Raw genomic sequence first — 5680 nt, forward strand, 5'->3', positions numbered from 1 at the left:
GAAAGTTATGAGCGGCTGCCAACCTTTTATTTTGCCAAGTTAGGACATTAGATAAGCAATTACTAACTATGATCACCATCAAGTCAAAAAAGAAATGACATTTTAAAACAAAAAAAAAAAAATGTAGGAGGGCCATTTATTATTGTCAATCTTAGCAACACTGAAGGATTACACTGCCAATTTAGCTCTATAATGACATGTTCTTTTTTTTTCCTTTTACCACAGCTCAGCGAACAACATCACGGGCAGGCATTTGTACATAGGTGCATCTTGAGAACAACGGAACTGAGCAACACCCCATGGTAGTCTCTTCTCCAGTTATCTGCATCCCTATTTCTCTGTGCTTCCTCCTCATTGGTTTGCAAGTTGCCCTTTTTCCTCCTCTGGAAGGAATCACACTGTGATAATCACTGTTTCCCATCCTCCCCCTCTTCCTGGACACCTAAAAGACTACATTTCCCAGGCTTCTGTGGTTGGGGAAGCCATGTGACTAATTCTGGCCAATGGCTTGAGAGTAGGCGGGTCCTCTGACACTCTAGGGTGAAAGCGTTTAAAGGCTGTGTGTGATTCTCCGTGTTGTTTCTCCCTCCATAGTGAATCATCTGTTGGAAGTGCCATGGGAAGTAGTTACCACGTGGAAGGTGGCGTCCCCAGAAAGCTGCCCAGACTCAGGGCTTTGCAGGAACAAGAAATAAACTTGCATAAAGCCCCTGAGATTTGAGTTTTGCTTACTACTAGAGCTTAACTTGGTCTGCTAACTATCCCACACCAGCACCATCAGCGGTTGGACACAAGCAAGCTCGCATCTGATTTTGTTAATTACTACACAGAAATAAATATCAGTCTGGAAAGAAAATAATATACGATTTTCAATTTTTAAGAACTCTGATATCTTCTTCTATCTGATCCATAACAGGGAAGCTATGTTGAATTCTTCTGTTAAAGATCTAAACTAAAGTCACGTAAGTTGACGGAAAAAAAAAAAATTCAGCCATCCTTGAATCTCCTTTATTACTGACCAGATGTGTTTTTAAAGCTGCTTTGTTTCTGGGAATTCTCAGAGAATCTGGATAAGTATCTTCCCTCTGGCTTTTTCTCCTGGGTCTTGTTAGTCTTTTAAAGTTCTTGTTACATAAGGTGCCATATAGCAGGATATGTTGCTTTCTGTTGTTTTCAAACGGTGCAATGGACACTTCTCTTGTTAACTTGATTCAAGCTAGCAGCCAAGCCCATTTGGATATGTAGAAGATTTTAAATTGTTGATTACTGCTTATTTGTTCTTTAGGCATTTATGTGCATCTACTTACTGAATTCTGGCCTCTGTAAAAATAGATGAAAGATGGCAGGTTTGTGTCTGAACGGTGGCTGCATTCTCACATCCTCCTAACTATGGTCCAGTAAAAAGAGTGTGCTTTTCCTACTAGTTTGGAGCAAGTTCTGAGAGTCGCCATAACATTCTGGTCAGAGGAATAGAATCGTGCTTTTTGGCCAGGACTCAGTCACATGTTTACTCCTAAACCAATCATCTGGGGGCAGAAGTCAGGAAATCACACTACAAGGGCAGCCTGCCTATTTTTGTTAATAAAGTTTTATTGGAACACACCCACAACCATTCGTTTAGAATGTTGCCTACCGCTGCTATGATGCTACAATGGCAGAGTTGAGTAGTTGTAATGGAGACCATATGACCCACAAAGTCTAAATGTTTATTGTCTGGCTATTTACAGAAAAAGTTTGCTGACCCCAGGGCCAGGGATGTATTAGTTTTCTCTGGCTGCCATAACAAAATCACAGACCGAATGAAAAGCAGAAATGTATTGTCCTACGATTCTGGAAGCTAGAAGTCTGAAGTGTCCGCAGATTGATTTCTTCTGAGGCCTCTCTCCTTGGCTTGTAGATGGCTGTCTTCTCTTTTTATAAGGATGCCAGTCATATTAAAATAGGTCCTATCCTAAGGACCTCATTTTATTTATTTATTTTTTTTAATTTTTTTTTCAAAGTTTTTTATTTATTTTTGGGACAGAGAGAGACAGAGCATGAACGGGGGAGGGGCAGAGAGAGAGGGAGACACAGAATCAGAAACAGGCTCCAGGCTCCGAGCCATCAGCCCAGAGCCCGATGCGGGGCTCGAACTCACGGACCGCGAGATCGTGACCTGGCTGAAGTCGGACGCTTAACCGACTGCGCCACCCAGGCGCCCCAAGGACCTCATTTTAAATTAATGACCTCTTTAAGGACCCTATCTCCAAATGTAGTCACATCCTGAAGTCCTAGGCGTTGGGACTCCAACATATAAATTGGGGGGAGGGGGCACAATTCTGCCCACAAGGAGAAGACCATGGGCTCTGACTGGCTGCGGATGGGTGACATGTTCCACTGTGAGGGGAGGGCTGAGGACCAGAAGAGGTGATTTTCAAGCGGAAACCAGGATATTATCACCAAAATACAGGAGAATGGATGTTGCTGGGTAAAAAAAATTGTCCGGTGGGGCACTTGGGTGTCTCAGTCAGTTAAGCCTCCTACTTTGGCCCAGGTCATGATCTCATGGCTTGTGGGTTCAAGCCCTGCCTTGGGCTCTGTGTGGGACAACTCACAGCCTGGAGCCTGCTTCAGGTTCTGTGTCTCCCTATCTCTCTGCCTTCCCCTGCTTGTACTCTGTCTGTCTGTCTCTCTATCACTCTCAAAAATAAATAAACATTAAAAAAAATTTTTTAATTAAAAAAAATTACCCAGTATTATATCACCATTGCTTTGAATCCTCTAGAAGAGGAAAATGTATGGGTCCAGTGAAAAGAACTCTGAACAAAAAATTCATGTTTGGCTATGGGGTGAACTGACATGCTGTACAGATAATGAACCAAAATAATATGTGAGAGGAAAAAATATATACAACTATCTTCAAATGCAAAACAAAAGAACAAAACTGAAAGCCATAAACCCCAAATCATTTTTTTTTTTTTTTTTGCCACACAATTTTGAACGATTGTCTACGAAAAGTGTGGCATTAAAGATAAAGACAAGGGGCGCCTGGGTGGCTCAGTCGGTTAAGCATATGACTTCAGCTCAGGTCATGATCTCGCGGTTTGTGGGTTTGAGCCCTGCATCGGGCTCTGTGCTGACAGCTCAGAGCCTGGAGCCTGCTTCAGATTCTGTGTACCTGCTCTCTGCCCCTCCCCAACTCATGCTCTCTCTCTCTCTCTCTCTCTCAAAAACAAATAAACCTTAAAAAAAAATTTTTTTTTAAAGATGAAGAGAAAATGGGAAGTGTACAAGATGAAGTGCTCACAAGTTGCAGATTTATATGAATTACGTGGATCTCTGCCAGGACTCAAAGTTCGTGTGAGCAAGTTAGCAGCAGTTCTCATAATGGTAGACATAGAGGGGCATACTGCCAAAAAAGAAAAAAAAAATCAGGCAAAAGGTACAGTTCGCTATGTCTGGGAAAGGAATTCGTGAGCCAAAAAGCCAAAAAGGGAGAAACAAGAATGACTCAGTTCCCAGCCGCTTGTTTTCTTCACAGTCTCTAGGAAGAAAATCATCCAAATAGTTAGGAACGAGCCAGCGTAGATATCCTACAAGTGTGGTCCTCAGAACATCGGGATCAGCATTACCTGGGACTTGTTAGAAATGCAGGTCCTCAGAATGGCCAAATCTGGAACTCTGGGGGTGGGGCCCAGCGATCTGTTTTAATAAATCCTCCAGTGAGACTGAAGCATGCAAAGTGTGAGAGTCACTGAGCTAGAGAATTCAGTCACAGTCAGAATGAAGTCTTTAAGCCCGGGATCCCTGTATCAGTTAAGGGAAGGTTCAGCAGCTGCAAAGAAAAGATAACCTAAATAACAGTGGCTTAAATATGATAGATGTTTATTTTTCTTGTGCATGGAAGTCCAGAAGTAAGAGTTTAGGACTGATAGTGTGGCTTCATGGCCAGTGAGGACCTATCTTCCATATATATATATTTGGCTTCAGTAAAATGTAGGCCTTCATACTCAAAGTGTCTCATGGTTCAAAATGGCTGCTGGAACCCTGCAAACGTATAAGCTTTTCCAAGCAAGAAGTAGGAAGCAAGGGGGAAAAAGAAACAGGAATCTCCTGGATGAATCAGCCTTCTTTTTTTTTTTTTTTTAAGTTTATTTATTTATTTCTGATAGAGAGAGAAAGAAAGAGGGAGGGAGAGGGAGAGAGGGAGCACACAAGCTGAGGAGGGGCAGAGAGAGAGAGGGAGACAGAATCTGAAGCAGGCTCCAGGCTCAAGCTGTCAGGACAGACCTCGATGTGGGGCTGGAACTCATGAACTATGAGATCATGACCTGAGCCAACATCAGATGCTTAACTGACTGAGCCTGGGTGAGAAGGCACCCCAATTAACCCTTCTTTAAGTTTCCCTGGAAACTCCATCCACCAACTTATTCTTATATAATACTGACTAACTCTAGCGGTGAGAGAGGTCAGGAAACACTCCTTCTGCTGGTCACATTGCCACATGAAATAAATTTGAGGTTCTTTGAGTAGAAGAGAAGTACAAATGGGAAGGCAGCCAGTAGTCTCTTCTATAGCTGCAAACGGACAGCCTCAGGGCTTTATAATCTGGGAAGGGGGAGGTGTGTCCAGGGAAGGTGTTCTTTCCCTTTAAGAGGAGAGTGGCTCACCTCTCGACTTGCCCAGAGGGTTAATAAAGATTTGAATGGAGAGATTTGCAGAAGAAATTTTAGGGGAGAATTACAGACCTGAGGTGGGGCGAACCAGATCAAGAGCACTCCTTCAGGATGTCAGTTAAAGGATTTTGCCACCTGCAAAGGGTCCATGTGTTTAGATGGCTTCCTTTTGCAACTCCAAGGAAAACCCTAGCAGTGAGGACTTTAAACATTACCTTCTCATATTGAGGTTTTCTTCTGCAAGTGACCCGGCTCTTCAGGAAAGAAGGTCACGGTACAACACCTGCACGCTTCATGGTGGTGGCCTTGGGGAGAATGAAGGGCTTTGCAATAAGGGGAAGAGAAGGGTTTCAGAGCAGACAGACTTCGGAGTGACCATAACGTACCCCATGTACTTGGGGCCAAAGTGTGCCACACATATTTCTCATGGTACATGAGATAATTTCAGATGACTTCTAGAAATAACATCAATAGCACTTAGAGAAATGAACTCAGTTGGATCCACTGACAAGCACAGTCTTTGCTCTTCTATCTTTCCTCTTTTTCTCTGCCTGGTGTATGGGTGTGACAGCTGGAGCTCTAGCAGCCATTTTTGACCATGAGGTGACAGCGAGGAAGGAAGCCATCTACTAAGGATACCAGGGGAGAAAGAAAGCAAAAGCTCGATTTCGTGATGTACCTCTACTTCTAGCCTCAGTCTATCTGTGGACTTCTTTTGTGTATGGAAAAAATAAATAAACCTTGAATTTGTTTAAGCCTCTTGTATCATTTAGGGATTTGCACGAGCCGCTGAGTGTGGTTCTTAACTGGTAAGAGACATCTTTTGCTATTCAGGAGTGTGATGTGCCTGTAGGCACATTAACCATGGTTGTAATTAATATGAAAAAACTACAGGTTTTTTTTTATTAGGCGGGAATTAAACTCTAACATTATGCTAGTCAGATCAGCAGTAGGCGTTCGTAGTGCGCTCTGAAGATAGCCGCAGGGTGTCGTTACCCTGATAGGAGGTGACACTTGGCGTTGTG

This window comes from Felis catus, chromosome E3 (assembly GCF_018350175.1).
Source record: "Felis catus isolate Fca126 chromosome E3, F.catus_Fca126_mat1.0, whole genome shotgun sequence".
Lineage (NCBI taxonomy): Eukaryota > Metazoa > Chordata > Mammalia > Carnivora > Felidae > Felis > Felis catus.